This window comes from Ranitomeya variabilis, chromosome 3 (assembly GCF_051348905.1).
Source record: "Ranitomeya variabilis isolate aRanVar5 chromosome 3, aRanVar5.hap1, whole genome shotgun sequence".
Lineage (NCBI taxonomy): Eukaryota > Metazoa > Chordata > Amphibia > Anura > Dendrobatidae > Ranitomeya > Ranitomeya variabilis.
The window spans coordinates 394213487-394237637 of record NC_135234.1 but is presented as its reverse complement, the minus strand read 5'-3'; the positions used below and the strand labels follow the sequence as shown (position 1 = coordinate 394237637).

Below are 24151 nucleotides of genomic sequence, written 5' to 3'. Positions count from 1 at the left end.
GGCCATATTGACCAAAAATACAAAAGTTATGGCTCTGGGAAGGAGGGGAGCGAAAAACAAAAACAAAAAAGGGCTGCAGCGGAAGGGGTTAATCCCCAAAATGCTGCGATTGGACACAATTGCAGCATTCTCGGTGCCGGCAGAAGGCTGTCAGCCCCTCTGCCTTTAGATTGGACTTCTCCCGACTAAGCGGTCTTAGCAACCGCGATACGCGTTGAGTCCTCTTGCCATTTCGCCTTGTTCCCTCCACTGGCCGTTCAGGTTATTCTCTCATCATCAGGTCATACTTGGGCAATACTTTTGCTGTTTTGGCTGTGGTCACTTCAGGGTTTCCACGGCTGTGGGACCTTATTTACCCGCATCTTCATTTGCAGCATTATTGTACTTTGCATTCGGGCTGGTGCGACTTTGCGCTTGGGGCAGCAGGAACAGGAAAAGACCTAATGATGGAGTGTCTTTTGTATTGGTTTTAATTGTTTTTAGCATTGTTACCAATAAAGCTTGTCCTTTTTTCACATATCTTACTGGTGGTGTGCAGATTATGTAGTGGCTTCTTTTCTTCTTCTTTATGAGACCCCACAGCATGATGCGGGGTCCCGATCGTTGCCATGGTGACTGGATGTCGTCATGACTACATCCGGGTCACCAGAGCTAGGAAACATACTGATCATGCACAGTGCATGATGAACAAGTTTGTTAGTGCAGAGCTGACAAGTTTCTGCAGCATGGGGAGGCTGCTGCATCTCCATACTGTGGAAGCAATCAGTGTGCAAAAAAATGATTGTCCCACTATGGGACAAAGTTTAAAAAAAGAAAGAAAAAAAAAAAAAAATTTAAAATCAAAAGATATATTGATTAGATCTAGAAATAAATATTTGAATGAAAAAAAATATGTATAAAAACAATAAAAATTCACATATTTGGTACCACTGCATCCGCAACGACCCGGCCTATAGAACTATCCCACTAGTTAGCCCCTTTAGTGAACACCATAAAAAAAAATTTAAAAAAAGACAAAAAAAACAATGCTTTATCATCATACTGCCGAACAAAAAATGGAATAACACACAATCAAAACGACGGATATAAATAAACATGTTACCTCTGAAAGCGTCATCTTGTCCTGCAAAAAAACAAGCTGCCTTACAGCTCCATCAGCAAAAAGTTATAGCTCTCAAAATAAAGGGATACAAAAATATTTTTTTTCTCTAAAAGTTTTTGTGTAAAAGCGCCAAAACATAAGAAAACTATATAAATGAGGTATTGCTGTAATCTTACTGACCCGAAGAATGAGAGTATGTTTCCACCGTCAGGAATGGCTCAGTATTTGCTCAGGATTTGACGCAGATAAAATATGCATCTGAGGTCACTGGCAGGTCACAGGTGTTTTTGATGCAGGATGCGGATTTGTATGTGTATTCTCCTTCTGTACTTGTGTGTGCGCTTTTTTTTGCTCATGTTTATTGTACTTGTCTATATTTGCCCCTTTTCACATGTAAAGCGCCATAGAATAAATGGCGCTATAAAAAGGTCTACTAATCATAATAAAAAATACAGACTATGGATGTTTCGCACTGCGTGTGCTTCCACTGGCCTGTATTTGTTAACTTGCATGTCTCGGGAGCGGAGCATGCGATTGCATGTATTGCTCCGCTCCCGAGTGTCGGCGGCAGCGCCGGGTATTAAGATGCGAGACTCGTCCGAGTTTCTCGCATGTGTGATCCCGGCCTTAAATACAGAAACACGCACACACACAATCTGCGTTAGGCCGGGGTCATACTTGCAAGAAACTCGCATGAGTCTCGCAACTCAATACCCGGCACTGCCTCTGACACTCAGGAGCGGAGTGTGCAGCTGCATGTATTTCTATGCAGCTGAACGCTCCGGTCCGAGTGCCGGCGGCAGTGCCGGGTACTGAGGAGCAAGAGTTGTGCGAGTTTTTTGCAAGTGTGAGCCCGGTCTTAAATGCATTATCTGTTTAATTTCAAAAGAAGGGAAAAAAAAAAAAAAAAATGACGTGAGCTCCCGTGCAATTTTCTGTGCTAGAGAGGGAAAGCCAGGGACTGGGGCCAATGTTTATAGCCTGGGAAGCTGGTAATACTCATGGATCTTCCCAGGCTATGAATATCAGCCCGCAGCTGTATACTTGGCCTTTACTGGCTATTAAAATAGGGGAACACCCCCCCCACACACAAAAAAATGACGTGGGGTCCCCCTATAATTAATAGCCAAAAAAGGCTATGCAGACAGCTGCAGGCTGATATTCATAATCTAGGAAGGGGCCGTGGATATTGGCCGCCCCTTAGCTACAAACACCAGCTCACAGCCGCCCCAGAAATGGCGCATCTCTAAGATGCGCCAATTCCGGCTCTTAGCTTCTCTCTTCCCACTGGCCCTGTAGTGATGGCATATGGGGTAATAAGGGGTTAATGTCACCTTTTGTAAGGTGACATTAAGCTGGCTTAGTAATGGAGAGGTTTCAATAAGACACCTATCCGTTACTAATCCTATACTTTGTAAAGGGTTAAATAAACACACACATGCAGAATAAAGTATTTTAATGAAATAAAGCGCCACACATTTTTCCCATTTTTATTATACTGGTAATCCATGCGACGCCCTCGATCTCCTCCTGAAAAAAATAATAAACACAAATACTTCCTGTTCAGACGTAGTCCTTAATAACAAGTGTCCCACGACGAGTCCAGCTCTGCTACATCTGGATGCCTGACATCCAGACATAGCAGAGCTTGTAGATGAGCGCCGGAGAGTTATCTCCGGCGATCACCTACACTCTATTTCTCGCTTTCAGCTGACTGTGAGAACTAGCCTAGTGTGACCTGAGAATCCCCGGTCACGTGCACGGCAGTTCTCGCAGTAAGCTAAGTTATCGCGGGAACTGCTGTGGACACAGACTTCCGGTGGTGTGACAGGTAAGACATTATGTAAATTAGTAGACATGCAATGCATAGTAAGCTGCGTTTTTGCAGTTATTACGCATGTGAGTAATCATTAGATGCGGTTTTACCGCTTCTAATGATAGTCTATGGGAAATTTACCTTGTGGGGACAGAGCGTCTCCGCATTGTAAATAGACATGCTGCGGTCTATAAAGACACGCCGCATGTCCTAATACGCTGGTCTGCCGCCTGCATCTCCGAATGCATAGTATAGATGGGATTTCAGGAAATCCCCTCCACTATGCTGTAACATCTGGACGCTGCGGGTTTGACGCTGCGGATGTGCGCAGTGTCAAACCCGTGGTGTATACTGCCCGTGGAAACACAGCCTAAAGCTGCCTTATCATTTTTTACCACACACAGAACAGCATAACCCTCCCCCTCCCCCCCCCCCCAAAAAAAAATAAAAATAAATAAATAAAATTCTGAGTTGCTATTTTTTTATAATTCTGTCTCCCAAAAATCGGAATAGAAAGTGATCAAAAAGTCATGTGCCCGAAAATGGTACCAATAAAAAGTCAACTTGTCCCGCAAAAAAACAAGACCTCACATGACTGGGCCGAAATATGGAAAAATTCTAGCTCTCAAAATGTGGTCATGCAAAAAGTGTTTTGTTTTTTTTTTGTTTTTTTTTGCAATAAAAGGCGTCTTTTATTATGTGACAGCAGCCAAACATAAAAACCCAATATAAATCTGGTATCGCTGTAATTGACCCGACCCGAAGAATAGTTGCCTAATCGCTTATACCACACGAGAAACAGCGTAAAAAGTAAATAAAACCAATTCTTCACCTGCTGTGGATTTTTTTTTTTTTTTTTCATTCTGCCTCCCAAAGATCGCAGAGAGATAATCGTATACATGTGCCCCTGCTGTGCACTGTGTAATGGCTGTCTGACCATACAGGGACATGGTCTGATCATATCACATCAGGACATTAGCGCTGTAAAGCAAAAATGCTACCCACTGAGCCACCGTGCTGCCCACTTAGGCCAAATGGCTCATTTTAACATGGTTTAAAGCCTCCATCATCCATTCTGTCACATAGGATGGCAAAATTTTGATTATCATTGTTTGAATGTTAGCGGTCCAAAGGATTTTACAATCATGTAGTCTATGGCAAGCTGTAGTTGGTATGTGCGTTGCCTGTATTTTCTATCTGTATGGTATGCTCACAATGGTCCTAAAAGGCACAGTGTCACATCCTTCTGAAATGCAGACAGTCTTATTTTATCCCTGTTGGTATTTATGACCCTGTAAATGGCACACAGGCTGAAGTGCACCTAAGTCAATAATTCATCTGTCTGACCTGTGAATCTTGTGACTAAACCTCCTGTTTCCTACGGTGAGAGTGAGCGAGGACGTCATTGTAGAAATATAAATTGTATAAGGGCTCATGTCCACTTGCGAGACATACGTCCGCGTCTTGCAGGTTAAAACCCAGCTCTGGTGCCGGAACTTCGGAGCGGAGCGTGCAGCTCCATGTGTTGCTATGCGGCCGCCCGCTCCGCTCTGGAGTGCTGGCGCCAGAGCTGGGTTTTAACCTGCGAGACACGGACGTATGTCTCGCAAGTGGAAATGAGCCCTTAGTCTCATTTATTTGTTAGGGAGATTCTTATAAAAATATAACACACTGTTCCTTTAAAAAATAAAAAAAATAAAAATTCTTGCTCCCAACGTAACCACTGATCAGCCATAATATTAGAACTTCTGACAGGTAAGTGATTATTTCATAAATTGGAATGTATTTGTCAGCATATTAAGTCTGATGTGTTGGATGTCAAAAAAGTAGGCAAAAGCGAGGATCTGAGCGAATTCAGGGGCTAAATTGTGATGGCTGCGCACCCCCAACACCCACCCTTCCCCACAGCTCCATTTCCTCAGATTGTCTGCTGTGTACACACACTGGTCTATATGGGAGGCTGACCTGGAAGTTGGTGTAGGGCAGATTGCTATTTTGGCAATGGCAGAAAGATTATCTCTGGTAGTTTACTAATCTGTGCTTTATAAATGGTTGATTATTGGGTAATTCCTGCACATAAGCAGAGGAGAATGAGCCGTAAGTAAGTAGGTGACAGAATGGTCACTTTAGAAGGGATTTTCACAGTTCAGAAGTAACTATAAAGTACAGAAGTTTCTATAAATACCATCTGCTCTGCTAGAACTGTAAGGGTATGTGTCCACGTTCAGGACTACATCCGGACTGGCTGCAGATAGACCGCTGTGTACAACCGCAGCGTCCAGATGTTACAGCATAGTGGAGGGGATTTTATGAAATCCCGTCTCCACTATGCGTGCGAACACGCATCCGGCGGCCCTGCGTTTCCAGACATGCGGCGCGTCTTTTTAGAACGCAGCATGTCCGTTTACCTTGTGACGCTCCATCTCCGCAAGGTAAATCACAGGGCCCTATGCATAGGGTGCAGAGATTCCGGATGTGTGCAATGAACACATCCGGAATCACCGTGCGTACAGAAGGGGGCGGCGCTTTGGGCGGAGCGAGTTTTCCGCTCCGTCCAAAGCGCCAGCAATCGGAACGTGGAACCTTACCCTAAGGGCTGTCCCACACGTCCAGATAATTCCGGTACCGGAATAAATCGGTACCGGAGTTATCCGTGTCCGTGTGCCTGGGAACTCACGGAGGCCATACGTGCGGCACACGTGTGCCGCCCGTATGGCGAGTGGGTACCACACGGAGCGTGTGGTACCCACTCTGCATGGTGCTGAAGCTGCGATTCATATCTTCCCTGCAGCAACGTTTGCTGTAGAGAAAATATGAAGAATAGTGTTTAAAATAAAGATCTATGTGTCCGCCGCCCCCCCCCCACCCCCTGTGCGCCCCCCCCGCTGGTCAGAAAATACTTACCCGCTCCCTCGCTGCTTCCTGGTCTGGCCGCGGCTTCTCCTGCATGCGGTCACGTGGGCCCGATCATTTACAGTCATGAATATGTGGCTCCACCTCCCATAGGGGCGGAGCCGACTATTCATGATTGTAAATGATCGGCCCCACGTGACCGCATACAGTAGGAGGCGCGGCCAGACCAGGAAGGAGCGAGGGAGCGGGTAAGTATTTTCTGACCAGCGGGGGGGCGCACAGGGGGTGGGGGGGCGGCGGACACCTAAATCTTTATTTTTAACACTATTCTTCATATTTTCTCTATAGCAAACGCTGCTACAGGGAAGATATGAATACCGGCTTCAGCACCATGTGGGGGGGACAGCGCTTACTGTAGCGCTGTCTCCTGCACGCACACGGACCCCAGACGGAGAATGTCCGTGTGAGGTCCGTGTTTTACGCGGACCCATTGACTCTATTGGGTCCGTGTAAAACGTGCGCTCCCACGAACACTGACATGTCTCCGTGTTTGGCACACGGAGACACGGTCCGCAAAAAATCAATGACATCTGCACAGATGCATTGATTTTTATGGGTCTACGTGTGTCAGTGTCTCCGGTACGTGAGGAAACTGTCACCTCACGTACCGGAATCACTGACGTGTGAAACCGGCCGGTTACTGTAGCGCTGTCCCCCCCACATGGTGCTGAAGCCGGTATTCATATCTTCCCTGTAGCAGCGTTTGCTATAGAGAAAATATGAAGAATAGTGTTAAAAATAAAGATCCATGTGTCCGCCGCCCCCCCACCCCCTGTGCGCCCCCCCGCTGGTCAGAAAATACTTACCCGCTCCCTCGCTCCTTCCTGGTCTGGCCGCGCCTCCTACTGTATGCGGTCACGTGGGGCCGATCATTTACAATCATGAATAGTCGGCTCCGCCCCTATGGGAGGTGGAGCCACATATTCATGACTGTAAATGATCGGCCCCACGTGACCGCATGCAGGAGAAGCCGCGGCCAGACCAGGAAGCAGCGAGGGAGCGGGTAAGTATTTTCTGACCAGCGGGGGGGCGCACAGGGGGTGGGGGGGGCGGCGGACACATAGATCTTTATTTTAAACACTATTCTTCATATTTTCTCTACAGCAAACGTTGCTGCAGGGAAGATATGAATCGCAGCTTCAGCACCATGCAGAGTGGGTACCACACGCTCCGTGTGGTACCCACTCGCCATACGGGCGGCACACGTGTGCCGCACGTATGGCCTCCGTGAGTTCCCAGGCACACGGACACGGATAACTCCGGTACCGATTTATTCCGGTACCGGAATTATCTGGACGTGTGGGACAGCCCTAAGATGCTGCTTTTTTGATGCAGAAAAAAACGCACCAAAAGCTCATCATGGGAACATAGCCTATTCCTGATAAGTCTATTAATCCTCTGCAATATTCCTCACCTAGTGACAGCCCTATGTACCTGCATGATGTAACTAGTGCACTGCTGTGCCCAAAAATCCTTCAGCATTATTATGTGGCCATATCTCTAGCGACCCAACTATGAAATTGACTTGGTATTTATGCCGCTCACATAAAAAAAAAAAAAAAAAAAAAAAAATGAAATTAGAAGGCTTCAATTCACACATGGCACAAATGCAATTATGAATCAGTAGTATAAAAGCTAGAATTTGGCTATGTGAACACATTGTTTTTGCTGCGTTTATTTCTACAGGCAAAACCTGCTCTCTTGGCAGTAAAGAAGCTGCTTAAAAAAAAGCAGGTTTTGCCACCGTTTTGGTGGCTTTTTTGTTTCTGCATTTTTTCAGGTACATTTGGTCTCTTGTGCATGTTGATAACGTTTAGTGCCTGTTTTCTGCACCTAAAATGCAGCAAAGCCTGATACCTGCGTTTTTGTACTTGTTTTTGATGGGTGAAAAAACGCTGACAGAAGTGACATGCTGCAGATTTAAAAAACAGCAGGTTTCCAAATCAGTCAGGGAAAAAAAAGTGTGTGCATGAGATTTCTGAAATCTCACAGCTTTTGCTGGTACTGTAAAATGCAGCTTTTAATTTAACGTGTGAGCATGGCCTTACAGTATACAGCTCTGAACATTTTGCAGTGGTCTCTTAATTTTTGCCAGTTTGTCAGATTTTTCTCTTTATAGGCATATTTGACTAAAATGTAAATTGTTCTTTTATTCTATAAACTTCTGACAATGTCTCCGAATTTCCAAACATTAAATTTTGTTTTTATTTTCGAAAATGAGAAATGGTCAAAATAACAAAAAATGCATTGCTTTCAGACCTCAAATAATGCAGAAATCAATATTTTGTGGAATAACCATGATTTTTAATCACAGGTTTCATGCGTCTTGGCGTGCTTTACACCAGTCTTTCACACTGCTTTTGGGTGACCTTATGCCACTCCTGGTACTAAAATTTAAGCAGTTCTTCTTTGTTTGATGGCTTGTGACTATCCATCATCCTCTTGATTACATTCCAGAGGTTTTCAATGGGGTTCAGGTCTGGAGATTGGGCTGGCCATGACAGGAATTTGATATGGTGGTCCTTCATCCACACATTGATTGACCTAGCTGTGAGGCATGGTGCATTGTCCTGCTGGATAAACCAGTCTTCAGAGTTGGGGAACATTTGCCTGAGCAGAAGGAACCAACTGTTTTACCAGGATAACCTTGTATGCAGCTTGATTCATACGTCCTTCACAAAGAACAACCTGCCCAATTCCAGCCTTGCTGAAGCATCCCCAGGTCATCACCTATCCTAAACCAAATTTCACAGTGGGTGCAAGACACTGTGGCTTGTATAACTCTCCAGGTCTTTGTCTAACCATTAGATGACCAGGTGTTGGGCACAGCTGAAAATTAGACCCATCAGAGAAGATTAACTTACTCCAGTCCTCTATGGTCTTTGGCAAACTTCATCTACTGAAGAAAAAAAGGGTGTCACTCACCGTTTCTAAAATCCAATCTTTATTGTGACGATTTAAAACATCTTCCGCAGGGGGTTGCAGAAAAAAATCGGACGACGGCCGTTTTGCGCTCCCTTGCGCATCTATGGGTCCTGTTCAAGGGAGCGCAAAATGGCCGTCTTCCATTTTGTTTATTTTTTTTCTCCATTCTACACCCAACCGCTAATGTTTTTTAAATCCTCACAATAAAGATTGTATTTTAGAAACGGTGAGTGCCACCCTTTTTTTTTTTTTTCCTTCGGTATATGGATTTATGCAATTGCTTACAGGGTTCGGCACCCGTGAATCCGAAAGGGCAATGCATTTGAAGTGGTAATCGCTCACAGTGGATATTTGGGCTCAGGTGTTGCAGCGATGCAGAATTCTTTCTTCTATAGTATTGACTTTGGCAAACATCAGCCTGGCTCTCCTTTGCTTTTGATTGATGAAAGGCTTTTTTCTAGCTTTACATGACTTGAGCTCTGCCTCTAGGAGCCTGTTAAGAACTGTTCTTGCCGTGCACTTCACCCCAGCTGCCACTTGCCATTCCTTTTGTAGGTCACTTGATGTAAGCCTACGGTTGCTGAGTGAAATTCGAATAAGATGATGGTTATCCCTGTCAGTGGAGAGTCGTTTTTAAGGCCCAGTCTCACATAGCGAGATCGCTAGCGAGATCGCTGCTGAGTCACAAGTTTTGTGACGCAACAGCGACCTCAGTAGCGATCTCGCTATGTGTGACACGTACCAGCGATCAGGCCCCTGCTGTGAGATCGCTGGTCGTGTCGGAATGGCCTGGACCTTTTTTTGGTCGTTGAGGTCCCACTGACATCGCTGAATCGGTGTGTGTGACACCGATCCAGCGATGTCTTCACTGGTAACCAGGGTAAACATCGGGTTACTAAGCGCAGGGCCGCGCTTAGTAACCCGATGTTTACCCTGGTTACCAGCGTAAATGTAAAAAATAACAAACAGTACATACTCGCCTTCTGATGTCCGTCAGGTCCCTTGCCGTCTGCTTCCTGCTCTGAGTGCCGTACAGTGAGAGCAGAGCGCAGCGGTGACGTCACTGCTGTGCTGCGCTCTCACTGTACGGCACTCAGAGCAGGAAGCAGACGGCAAGGGACCTGACGGACATCAGATGGTGAGTATGTACCGTTTGTTATTTTTTACATTTACGCTGGTAACCAGGGTAAACATCGGGTTACTAAGCGCGGCCCTGCGCTTAGTAACCCGATGTTTACCCTGGTTACCCGGGTGCTGCAGGGGGACTTCGGCATCGTTGAAGACAGTTTCAACGATGCCGAAGTCGTTCCCCTGATCGTTGGTCGCTGGAGAGAGCTGTCTGTGTGACAGCTCCCCAGCGACCACACAACGACTTACCAACGATCACGGCCAGGTCGTATCGCTGGTCGTGATCGTTGGTAAATCGCTATGTGAGACGGGGCCTATACCCTCTGCCGGTCTGTTGATTTGTTGTCCCAATGTCTGCTGCTTGACCTTGTTGTAATGGACTGCCATCTCAGAAATGTTAAGGATGGAGGCAACATGACGTTCACTGTGTCCCTCTGCTAGTAAAGCCAGAATTGAGCCCTTCTTTCCCTCACTCAAGACTTTAATTTTCAACTCCTTTGGCATGGTTAAAAGTTATTTTTTCATTCCTATTAAGGTATGTTTCCACGTTCAGGAAACGCTGCGTGCTTGACGCTGCGTAGAGCTGTAGCGTCAAACACGCAGCGTCCACATGTTACAGCATAGTGGAGGGGATTTCATGAAATCCCATCTCCACTATGCGGTAAAACACGCAGGCGGCAGACCCGCGTAAACGGACATGCGGTGCGTCTTTTCAGAACGCAGCATGTCTGTTTACAATGCGACGACGCTCCGTCGCTGCGCCGTAAATTTTCCATAGACTATCATTAGATGGGATAAAATCGCATCTAATGATTAGTCACATGCGTAGAAACTGCATAAATGCAGCTTACTGCGCATGTCTGCCGGCACATCTGTCCCGCCACCAGAAGTCCCTCGTCCACTGCAGTTCTCGCGATAATTTGTTATTGCGAGAACTGCCGTGCACGTGACCGGGACTTATCTCCGGTCACTAGTCTGGTTCTCGCAAACAGCTGATCAGCTGTTTGCGAGAACGCTGTAGTGTAGGTGATCGCTGGAGAGTTATCTCTGGCGATCATCTACAGGTTCTGCTACATCTAGATGTCAGGCATCCTGATGTAGCAGAGCTGGACTTGTCTACACTGTGTGCACATACACCATACAACATAAACTATGCGAAAACATGTGGCATGCTACAACATGTGACATGCAACAACATGCGACATGCACCATGCAACATACACCATACAACACATACATACAGTACATACATATAGACATACAGTACATTAAACATAGATTACATACTCACCATCACTTGTCACTTTGATCCCCGAAGCCAGTGTCATCTGTAAAAAAATATTAAAATAATAAACAAACACTATACTCCCTGATCCGCAGAAATCCAATTAAAACGAGTGTCCCACGATGATCTCCCGTGGAGAGCAGCAGCATCAGCTGATGCGACCACTCTCCAGGGGCTCCAGGAATACAATGAAGGAAGGTATCCTTCCGCACTGTATTCCTCCGCCACTGTAAAAAATAGTCCCTAGTCTCACTTGTGGCATTGCTGTGTGAGAAAGTTCCCATGCAGCAATGCCATAAAGTGAGACCCTGAACTGAGGTAACCTCAGTGATGCACTGCAGGAGCCATTGTCTCCTGTCAGTGTGTCACTGGAGGGCCTGTAGAGCAGTCACCAGATGTCACTGTTCTATAAGGGAGATTGTCGTGAGACACTCATTATTAATTGAACTACGGCGGACAGGTAGTATACGGTTTATTTTATGTTTTTTGCAGGCGCTGAAGTATGGTAAGTATGGTTAAATGAAGAATATTAAAATACTTTTTTCTGGCTGTGTCTTTATTTTTTATTTTTTTAACTCTTTCACTACACTAGGATTAATAATCCATTATTAACCCGGCTTAATGTCACCTTACAATAGCAAGGTGACATTAACCCCTTATTATTCCATATCCCACCGCTACACGGGAGTGGGAAGAGAGGGGCTAAGTGCCGGAATTGGCGCATCTTACCGATGCGCCATTTCTGGGGCAGCTGGGGGCTGGTATTTGTAGCCGGGGGGGCAATATCCATGGCCCCTCTCTAGGCTATGAATATCAGCCCACAGCTGTCTGCGTAGCCTTTCTGGCTATAAAATATAGGGGGACCCCACGTCTTTTTTTGGGGGGGTCCCCCTATCTTTATAGCTAGTAAAGGTGACGCAGACAACTGCGGGCTGATATTCATAGCTTAGAGAGGGGCCATGGGTATTACCCCCTACCCAGGCTTCAAATATTGGCCCCCGGCCGTCTGCTTTTCCCCTCTGGCGCAGAAAATTGCAGGAGCCCATGCCATTTTTTTTCTCATGGTTGTTTTTTTTTTTTAAATTAAACGTTCATTCATAAACATTGGCCTTGCTATTACATATCTTACTATATTACTAGATGGTGGCCCGATTTTAACGCATCGGGTATTCTAGAATATGTATGTATGTATGTCGCACTGTGAGTGGGGGTTAAATTCCGTGCCATTATCACTGATGTAATATATAATGATGTAGTATATAGCACAGCCCACATAGTATATAGCACAGCCCATGCAGTAGATAGCACAGCCACGTAGTACATAACACAGCCATGTAGTATATAGCACAGCCAACGCAGTAGATAGCACAGCCACGTAGTAAATAACAGCCCACAAAAAGAATGAAAATTAAAAATAGTTACATACTCTCCTTCCGTCGTCCACCGAAGTTGTCCCGCGCCTCGCGATGCGGCCGGCAGCTTCCGTTCCCAGAGATGCATTGCGAAATTACCCAGATGACTTGGCAGTCTTTGCCAGAGACCGCTAAGTCCTCTGTGTAATTTCGCAGTGCATCTCTGGGAACGGAAGCTGCCGAGAGCATCGGGAGGAGCGGGAAAGCTGCGGATGCGACGGAATTTCAGAATAGCATGATTTTTTTATTTTTTTTATTACTGTTACCATTATATCTTTTTACTGTTGATGCTGCATAGCCAGCATCAATAGTAAAAAAGTTGGTCTGGGATGGGGAGCAGGGAGGGGCCAATTCGCAGCCGGACTGCCGGCCGCGACCAATCAGCGACTCGGGATTCCCGTTGCAGACAGAAAGACAGACAAACAGACAGAAGTACCCCTTAGATGATTATATAGATAGATGGATAATCTATCTATAGATATATTTATAGATGGATATATCTATAGATGCATAGATAGAACCAAGCCCGATGTTTAGTATTTCTATCTATCTATCTATCTATCTATCTATCTATCTATATATATATATATATATATATATATATATATATATATATATATATACTGTCTATAGATATATCTATCAATAGATAGATCTATCGTATCTATTATCTATAAATATATCTATTATCTATCCCATATCTATCATCAATCTATATCTATTATCTATCTATCGATCTATCTGTTATCTATCATCTACCTGTCTGTGTGTAAACATTCTTCAATGGAATATGTAAATGAAGAGGTTGGACAAGAAATGACATCACCCTCTTTTATATATATATATTTATATTTATATATATATATATATATATATATATATATATATATATATATATATATATATATATATATATATATATATATATATATATATATATATATATATATATATTATTGAGCTTACAAAAACACACACATCCGCATGAAAAAAACGCGTCAAAAAACGCAGGTTAACTGCCAGTGACCTCAGGTGCAGATTTGGTGGGGATTTTACCTGAGTCAAATCCTGATGCAATCCTGAACGTGGACACATACCCTTACTTTTGGGATATTACTAGCACTTGTCTTGCCATCCAGCTTGTCCTATTGCGAGAGGATTGTGAACACCACAGCAGGGTTTTTTTTTTATACTTTCCTTCGTTAAAGGGAACCTATCGCCACCCCAGGCGTTTGTAACTAAAAGAGCCATCTTGTGCAGCACTAATGCTGCATTCTGTCAAGGTGGCTCTTTTAGTTCGGGTCCCTGCAAATGCTGAAATAATCGCTTTTATAATGTGCCCCTCATACCTAAATTTGTCGGATTACACACGGACCATGCGTGTGCATTGCGAGAAATACGCACCGGTGTTAGAGAAAAGCCGGTAATTCAATTGCCGGCTTTTCATTTCTCCTTCCGAAACCCGACATGATATGAGACATGGTTTACATACACGTCCCACGATGTAAATCCATCTGAAGGGGTTAAATCATTTTACAGCCAGGAGCTGTGCTAATGCAGTGCTCGTGCCTGTAAAACCCCCGGGGAATGAATGGAGTGCAGGGGAATGTCCTATAGTTCCCTTGAGTCGCGGTGAGGCGCCCTCTGCTGGATGTCCTCATGAACTGGAGCCTTGGATTTTTCCCACGCTCGAGTTCATATGAGGACATCCAGCAGGGGGCGCCTCACCACGACTCAAGGTAACTCCAGGTCATTCCCCTGCAATCCATTCATTCCTGGGGGTTTTACAGGCACGAGCACTGCATTAGCACAGCTCCTGGCTGTAAAATGATTTAACCCCTTCAGATGGATTTACATCGTGGGACGTGACTGATCATCGGAAGGTATGGGATATTGTTGTTTTTTTATTTTTCCTTTGTTACAGAACGAGGGTCTTCAGCTGGATTAAGAGAATAATAAAATATTACAACACCCTGTGTCTTTATTTCATTAAAGGACTTTGTAATAATGTGTGTGTGTGTTTTATTAACCATTTCGTACTATTGGATTAATAATGGATAGGTGTCAGAATTGACGCCTCTCCATTATTAATCTGGCTTAATGTCACCTTACAATAGCAAGGTGACATGAACCCTTAATTAACCCATATCCCACCGCTACACGGGAGTGGGAAGAGAGTGGCCAAGTGCCAGAATAGGCGCATCTTCCATATGTGCCTTTTCTGGGGTGGCTGGGGGCAGTTGTTTGTAGCCAGGGGGGCCAATAACCATGGACCTTCTCTAGGCTATTAATATCTGCCCTCAGTCACTGGCTTTACCACTCTGGCGGAGAAAATTGCGCGGGAGCCCACGCCAATTTTTTCCGCCATTTAACCCTTTATTTTACAAGCTACAGTGCCCAAATTTTGCACATACACACTACTAACAGTAGTGTGGAATATGCAAAAAAAAAAAGGGATATTAGATGGTTTACTGTATGTCTCACATATCTCGCGCTGAATTAAATATAAATACGGCATATGTGTGTGTGTATATGTATATGTGTATGTATATATGTATGTATATATATATTAACGAACATTTGAGCACATAATTCCATTAGATGTCAGTTTTGCAAGCCTGCGAGAAAATATCGCAGTACGGATGCCACACGAATGTCAAAAGGATCATTTGATGCGAGGAAATTGCATCCTCGCACTGCACACGGATCACTGTTTTGGAAACATTTGTGCGATTCTCGTCTGTGAAAAACGGACCGTTTTTTTTTTACACGTTGTGTGTGTCCCCGGCCTAAGTAGAATAATGAGGTGTACTCTGGCTGGAATGCAACTGACACTGGAATGCAATCTCTGTCAGACATGTAGAGAAGCTGATCTTTATAAAACTGTGCAGCTGTCTCTCAATTTTTGCCAGATGTATGTGTGTGTAAAATGTGTGTGTAAAATGTGTGTGTGTGTGTATATGTATGTATGTATGTATATATATATATATATATATATATATATATATATATATATATATATATATATATATATATATATATAATATTATACACTAGCTGAAGAGCCCGGCGTTGCCTGGGCATAGTAAATATCTGTGTTTAGTTATAGCACCTCACTCATCTTATCTTATGAGGTCATTTCGACCTCACATCTGTCATTTTCCCTCACTCCTCTCATTTTGCACTCACACCTTTTCATTTTCACCTCAGTATATACATGTTTGTCATCTCCCTTATATATAGTATATACGTCTGTCATCTCCTCCTGTATATAGTATATACCTGTAAGTCATCTCCTCCTGTATATAGTATATACCTGTAAGTCATCTCCTCCTGTATATAGTATATACCTGTGTCATCTGCTCCTGTATATAGTATATACCTGTGTCATCTCCTGTATATAGTATATACCTGTGTCATCTGCTCCTGTATATAGTATATACCTGTCATCTCCTGTATATAGTATGTACCTGTATGTCATCTCCTGTATATAGTATATAGTATATACGTGTGTGTGTGTCATCTCCTGTATGTAGTATATACCTGTCATCTCCCCTGTATATAGTATGTACCTGTATGTCATCTCCCCTGTATATAGTATATGTCATCTCCTCCTGTATATAGTATATACGTGTGTCATCTCCCCTGTATATAGTATATGTGTGTGTCATCTCCTGTATATAGTATATATCTGTATTTCATCTCCTCCTGTATTAGACCTCGTTCACACGTTATTTGCTCAGTATTTTTACCTCAGTATTTGTAAGCTAAATTGGCAGCATGATAAATCCCCAGCCAACAGGAAGCCCTCCCCCCTAGCAGTATATATTAGCTCACACATACACATAATAGACAGGTCATGTGACTGACAGCTGCCGTATTTCCTATATGGTACATTTGTTGCTCTTGTAGTTTGTCTGCTTATTAATCAGATTTTTATTTTCGAAGGATAATACCAGACTTGTGTGTGTGTTAGGGCGAGTTTCATGTGTCAAGTTGTGTGTGTTGAGTTGCGTGTGGCGACATGCATGTAGCGACTTTTGTGAGAGGAGTTTTGTGTGGCGACATGCGTGAAGAAACTTTTTGTGTGTCGAGTTGCATGTGACAGGTTAGTGTAGCAAGTTGTGTGCAGCAAGTTTTGCGCATGGCGAGTTTTGCGCGCGGCGAGTTTTATGTGTGGTGCGTTTTGAGTATGTGCAAGTTTTGTGTGAGGCAACTTTTGCATGTGTTGCAACTTTTGTGCATGTGGCAATTTTTCCGCGTGTGTAAGTTTTGCGTGTGGCGAGTTTTCCATGAGGTGTTTTGCACGTGCGCCTAGTTTTGCATGTGGCGAGTTTTGAGCCGCGACTTTTGTGTTTCGACTTTTATGTGGCGAGATTGGTGAAATGTGTGCTGAGGGTGATATGTGTTCAAGCACGTGGTAGTGTGTGGCGCATTTTGTGTGTGTGTTCATATCCCTGTGTGTGGTGAGTATCCCATGTCGGGGCCCCGCCTTAGCAACTGTACGGTATATACTCTTTGGCGCCATCGCTCTCATTCTTTAAGTCCCTCTTGTTCACATCTGGCAGTTGTCAATTTGCCTCCAACACTTTTTTTCCTTTCACTTTTTCCCATTATGTAGATAGGGGAAAAATTGTTTGGTGAATTGGAACGCGCGGGGTTAAAATTTTGCCTCACAACATAGCCTATGACGCTCTCGGGGTCCAGATGTGTGACTGTGCAATTTTTTTGTGGCTGTAGCTGCGACGGTGCAGATGCCAATCCCGGACACACACACACACACACACACACACACACACACACACACACACACACACACACACACACACACACACACACACACACACACACACACACACACACACACACACACACACACACACACGCAGCTTTATATATTAGATATATATATCTCTATCTAATCGTCTAAGGGGCATTTCCGTCTTTCTGTCTGTCTGTCATGGAAATCTTGCGTCGCTGACCAATCAGCGACTGGCACACGAGACCGCTACGTTATCGTGTTGCGAGACCGCAATTCATTCTTGGGACCGGAGCATCTCGAGGAGCATCGGTAAACGCCTGGGCTGGATCCAGGGGCCGACGGAAGGAGAGTATATAACTTTTTTATTTGAATTCTTTTTCTTTTTAACAGGGATATGGTGCCCACATTGCTATATACTACGTGGGCTGTGCTATATACTGCATGGGCTGTGTTATATACAGTCATGGTCAAAAGTATTCACACCCCTGCAATTCTGTCAGATAATACTCAGTTTCTTCCTGAAAATGATTGCAAACACAAATTCTTTGGTATTATTATCTTCATTTAATTTGTCTTAAATTAAAAAACACAAAACGAATTGTCCTAAAGCCAAATTGGATAAAAGTCCACACCAAACATAAAAAAAGGGGGTGGACAAAAGTATTGGCACTGTTCGAAAAATCATGTGATGCTTCTCTAATTTGTGTAATTAACAGCACCTGTAACTTACCTGTGGCATCTAACAGGTGTTGGCAATAACTAAATCACACTTGCAGCCAGTTGACATGGATTAAAGTTGCCTCAACCTCTGTCCTGTGTCCTTGTGTGTACCACATTGAGCATGGGGAAAAGAAAGAAGACCAAAGAACTGTCTGAGGATTTGAGAAACCAAATTGTGAGGAAGCATGACCAATCTCAAGGCTACAAGTCCATCTCCAAAGACCTGAATGTTCCTGTGTCTACCGTGCGCAGTGTCATCAAGAAGTTTAAAGCCCATTGCACTGTGACCTCGACTAACATCCAAACAAGTTCAAGCTGCCCTGCAGTCCGAGGGTACAACAGTGTCAACCCGTACTATCTGTCGGCATCTGAATGGAAAGGGACTGTATGGTAGGAGACCCAGGAAGACCCCACTTCTTACCCCGAGACATAAAAAAGCCAGGCTGGAGTTTGCCAAAACTTACCTGAAAAAGCCTAAAACGTTTTGGAAGAATGTTCTCTGGTCAGATGAGACAAAAGTAGAGCTTTTTGGGCAAAGGCATCAACATAGAGTTTACAGGAGAAAAAAAGAGGCATTCAAAGAAAAGAACACTGTCCCTACAGTCAAACATGGCAGAGGTTCCCTGAGGTTTTGGGGTTGCTTTGCTGCCTCTGGCACTGGACTGCTTGACCGTGTGCATGGCATTATGAAGTCTGAAGACTACCAACAAATTTAGCAGCATAATGTAGGGCCCAGTGTGAGAAAGCTGGGTCTCCCTCAGAGGTCATGGGTCTTCCAGCAGGACAATGACCCAAAACACACTTCAAAAAGCACTTGAAAATGGTTTGAGAGAAAGCACTGGAGACTTCTAAGGTGGCCAGCAATGAGTCCAGACCTGAATCCCATAGAACACCTGTGGAGAGATCTAAAAATGGCAGTTTGGAGAAGGCACCCTTCAAATATCGGGGACCTGGAGCAGTTTGCCAAAGAAGAATGGTCTAAAATTCCAGCAGAGCATTGTAAGATACTCATTGATGGTTACCGGAAGCGGTTGGTCGCAGTTATTTTGGCTAAAGGTTGTGCAACCAAGTATTAGGCTGAGGGTGCCAATACTTTTGTATGGCCCATTTTTGGAGTTTTGTGTGAAATGATCAATGTTTTGCTTTTTGCTTCATTCTCTTTTGTGTTTTTTCATTTAAGACAAATTAAATGAAGATAATACCAAAGAATTTGTGTTTGCAATCATTTTCAGGAAGAAACTGAGTATTATCTGACAGAATTGCAGGGGTGTGAATACTTTTGGCCATGACTGTACTGCATGGGCTGTTATATACTACGTCTGTGTTATATACTACGTGGGCTGTATGCTACTTGGCTGTGCTATATTTCTCTGCTGTATCTGTGCATCATGAATCGTGGTATGTGCATATTTCTCTGCTGTATCTGTGCATCATGAATCGTGGTATGTGTTAAAAGAGGGGGGCCCACTGTGACTCTTTTGCCCGGGGCCCTCAAAAACCTGGAGCAGGCCCTTGCTTCACTGATTGGTCACGCCCGGCCGCGAACGATCAGTGACAGGTGCAGTCCGGCCGCGAATTGGCGCAGAATTTGAACCACGCTTCGCTAATTGCTCACTGCCGGCCGAATCCTGTGTATAAATTGCATTATTCTGGAAACTTCATAAATGAACTACATACACATTCTGCGTTAGAATCGGGCCACCATCTAATAAATATATATATTATATATATATATATATATATATATATATATATATATATATATATATATATATATATATATCTATTATAAAATCTTGGTTCCAGAATATGGAAGCCAATATTTTTTTTTCTTTTTTCCTTAAAAACATACTAAAACTTCTTTGAAACTATAAACACCTTCATCATACCAGCCTGCCTTCATCATACCAGCCTGCAGAATAAAATTTAAAGGGAACTTTTCGACAGGACTGTGCTCAGTAAACTACAGACAGTGTCAGGCTGTAGTTGGTGCTGTTAGTGATTAAGATGATACCTGGTGTGATGAAGCCTGTGGGGGTCTTCATGTGGTGCTCTGCTTAGGTATTCATCAGTATGGCTTCTGACAGGTCACTGATCCCTCACTGACCTGCCTCCTAGCTTACATAATGACTATAACACTGGTCAACGCAATTTTTCTGGCAAAAGGTTTTAAAACATATTTTAAGTCAATTTTGGCTGCTGATTACGAATATGAACTCCGTTTTTGGCTATCATATCAGGATTTCGGGATATTTTTAATTTTTGATGAAAATTACCCCTAATGTTTTATGATAAAAACAAATGATTTTTGGTACTACATTTTGTATATTTTTAATCAAGGAATAACAAAGATTACAAAGTTAATGTACAGCAAATCAAATATACTTACAGAATTAAACTACAAAATATAAAAACACATACCGTATATATATATGGCACACAGATGAATGACAAATGGCAGTTATTTGAACTTTCTTTTCTTGGGTGATCTGTGATGTACAGCTTCTGGGTTGTCTCTCATCAAGCTCCAGCAATAGTCAGCCATCATATGTGAGACCCACTGGCCTTGATACCGTTCTTCCATTGTTTTAATGTCCTGATGAAAACGCTCCTCTTGTTCCTCGCTCACATCCCCAAGGTTCTCTGGAAAAAAGTCCAAATGGCTGTATAAATTGTGAATCTTGATACTCCTTCTACGTCCAAGATTTCTCAGACTCATTAGTAGCTCTTCCACAATCTCTTCATAGTTGTCTGCTTTCTTATTCCCTAGAAAATTCTGCACTACATTACAAAATGCATTCCAAGCTCTTTCTTCTGTCTCATTCATTGATGTGCTAACATTTGGGTCTCTCATTAAGTGTTCTTATTTGAGGTCCATCAAATATTCCAGCCTTTTTCTTCTCTTCACTAAGACCAGGAAAAGTTGAACATATATAGTTAAAGCATTCTCCACTGTGATTGAGAGCTTTGACGAACTGCTTCATCAATCCAAGTTTTATGTTTAAGGGAGGAAAGACAATGTCCTTCCTATCCACTAGAGGATCATGGATGACATTCTTATCGCCAGATGCCAAACTGTCGCTGAGGCCATTAAGTTTTCACCCAATGCTCTGCTGTAGCTCTCCTGGCCCAGTAGCACAGAAAACAAGGGTGTTATCATAACAAATGGGAATTATGCATGTTCAAAGAAAACAAAGATATTCTCACATTTATTGGGAGACTAAATGAAAACTAAATTTACCTTAGTGAACCGTATAAACTGGCACTTTTCATACACTACTTATATTTATCATGGAATTCATGAAAATGGGCTATATACCTATAGCTCAAAAACGCGATGTGATAGAGAAATTATAAGATCAGATTTGAATTCAGCACCCTCAAATTAGTCTAAAACTGTTCTTAAAGTCCATGCCAGAAAAAAAAATTTTTGGGGCCAGTGTAATAAATACACCTACTGGAAAGGGGAACCAAAAAAAAAACCAAAACACACAAACCTTCTGCAGGGAGGCGCCAGCCTTGGCACCTGGGCTGCAGCATAATCGCATGGTGGTCGGTGCTCATAGAAGTCAGCAATTCTGCTACATACAGGCGATCTGATTGGATTGGACCGCCCCCAGGGTGAGTATAATCTAACCTCTTTTTTTTCTCATCTTTCAGGTTACATGGGGGGCTTATCTACAGCATTACAGAATGTTGTAGATAAGCCCCTGATGCTGGTGGGCTTAGCTCATCTTCGATGTTGGGGGTGACAGGTTCCCTTTAATTAGTGTCTTGAATATGGTTTTGCGCATCTTGAGGGGTGCAGTTTTTGGAATGGTGTCACTTTTGGGTATTTTTTGTTATATTGACCACCAAAGTCCCTTCAAATAGGAGGTGGTCCCTAAAAAAAAAATGGTTTTAAAAAATGAGAAATAGCTGGTCAACTTTTACCCTTTTTATATTTTTTTTTCTTCTTTTTTTTATTTTTTATTAGGATGTTATGTTTCCAAAATTGCGCTGATGTTAAGTAGACATGCGGGAAATGTTATTAATTAACTATTTTGTGCGATATGACTCTCTGATTTAAGGGCACAAAGACTAAAAGTTTGAAAATTGAAAAATTTTCAAAATTTTTGCCAAATTTCCATTTTTTTTTTTTTCATAAATAAACACATTTCATTTCGAAGAAATTTTACCACTAACATGAAGTACAATATGTCGCGAATAAAGAGTCTCAGAATAAGTAGGATCCGTTGAAGCGTTCTAGAGCTATCACGTCATAAAGTGACAGTGGTCAGAATTGTAAAGGTACCTTCACACTAAACGATATCGCTAGCGATCCGTGACGTTGCAGCGTCCTCGCTAGCGATATCGTTTAGTTTGACACGCAGCAGCGATCAGGATCCTGCTGTGATATCGCTGGTCGTTGAACAAAGTTCAGAACTTTATTTGGTCGTCAGACCGGCGTGTATCGTCGTGTTTGACACCAAAAGCAACGATACCAGCAATGTTTTACACTGGTAACCAGGGTAAACATCGGGTTACTAAGCGCAGGGCCGCGCTTAGTAACCTGATGTTTACCCTGGTTACCAGTGTAAAATGTAAAAAAAACAAACACTACATACTTACATTCGCGTCCCCCGGCGTCCGCTTCCCACACTGACTGAGCGCCGGCCCTAAAGTGAAAGTACAGCACAGCGGTGACGTCACCGCTCTGCTGTTAGGGCCGGCGCTCACACAGTGCAGGAAGCAGACGCCGGGGGACGCAAATGTAAGTATGTACTGTTTGGTTTTTTTTACATTTTACGCTGGTAACCAGGGTAAAAATTGGGTTACTAAGCGCGACCCTGCGCTTAGTAACCCGATGTTTACCCTGGTTACCCGGGGACCTCGGAATCGTTGGTCGCTGGAGAGCTGTCTGTGTGACAGCTCTCCAGCGATCAAACAGCGACGCTGCCGCGATCTGCATCGTTGTCGCTATCGCTGCAGCATCGCTTAAGGTGAAGGTACCTTTAGAATTGGCTCAGTCACTAAGAGGTTAATGATCTTCCGGAGCATTCTGAAATGTATACATCATTTTTTGTTTTATGGTTGTCTGGTTATAATATGTGTATAATTAATGTTCTCTTCTGCATTCTTGGGTGCATTACACAATCCAGTTTTTAATGAATTAAGTTTGAAACCAGCAGAAAGTCTTGTTTTAACATGTTTTGTTGGAAGTATTTCTACTGTTGACCTGTTAACAAGTAATTATTCAGAATATTGAAAGGAGTGTTGCATGTTCCAACACAGATTGCTCTGCTAACTGAAAGTAATTTGGTAAGTCTCTGTACATATTTGTTCAAAGTAATGGCTTTCTTTAAAAAAAAGATAGAGAGAGAGAGCGAGCGAGATACATATGTTAACAATTAGTAAAATGACCTTAATTCAATTTCTTTGTTAGGAAAACCCAGGTGATGCAAATTTCCCAGCTATATTATGAACCCAGCCTCCTCTAACCTTGTGCCAACAAACAGCAGCCTTTGGTTTTTCTCAGCAGCTGCTAGCACTCTGAAAATAAAAATGGTGGAGGCTAACAAAGCAGGAGAAGGCCATGACAAGATAGTAAAGTGTTTTCAAGTTGCCGTTTCCTTAAGTCACTGTGTCTCTGAAGGCATTTAAAGATGAGTATTTCATGTAGATGTGTTTTTTTTTTTGTTTGTTTTTTTTTTTTCTTCTCTTCATTCCTATGATTTAGCAACAAGAATCTGCTCAAAGCCATGAAATGCCATTTTTGTTTTTTATTTAAATTTCAGGAAAACAAATTCTTACTCATACGAACATCAGTGGATTTCTATACAAATGAGTGATGATCAATTCCAAGAGCCTCCTATATCTCCATGTGAATATAGCCTTATACACATTAGATGATAGCCCAGTCCTGCCGAGATTGGCACAATCTGATCTTCTAAACAGATGACTATATCAATCTGCTCATAGTATTGTAGGCTCCACACATACAATTCAATTATATAAGAATCTTACAAGACCCAGATACCACAAAACGTTGTCATAGAAATGGCTGTGACACTTCATTATTGGTAATCATTTTAATAACCAGACTTAA

At 43.1% G+C, this 24151-nt stretch overlaps 1 protein-coding gene across 2 annotated transcripts in view; it reads left to right on the top strand.

The window, feature by feature from the left end:
* The window catches only part of LUZP1 (leucine zipper protein 1), a 133494-nt gene that overhangs the window by 36097 nt on the left and 73246 nt on the right, over positions 1-24151 (top strand). The window lies entirely within an intron of this gene.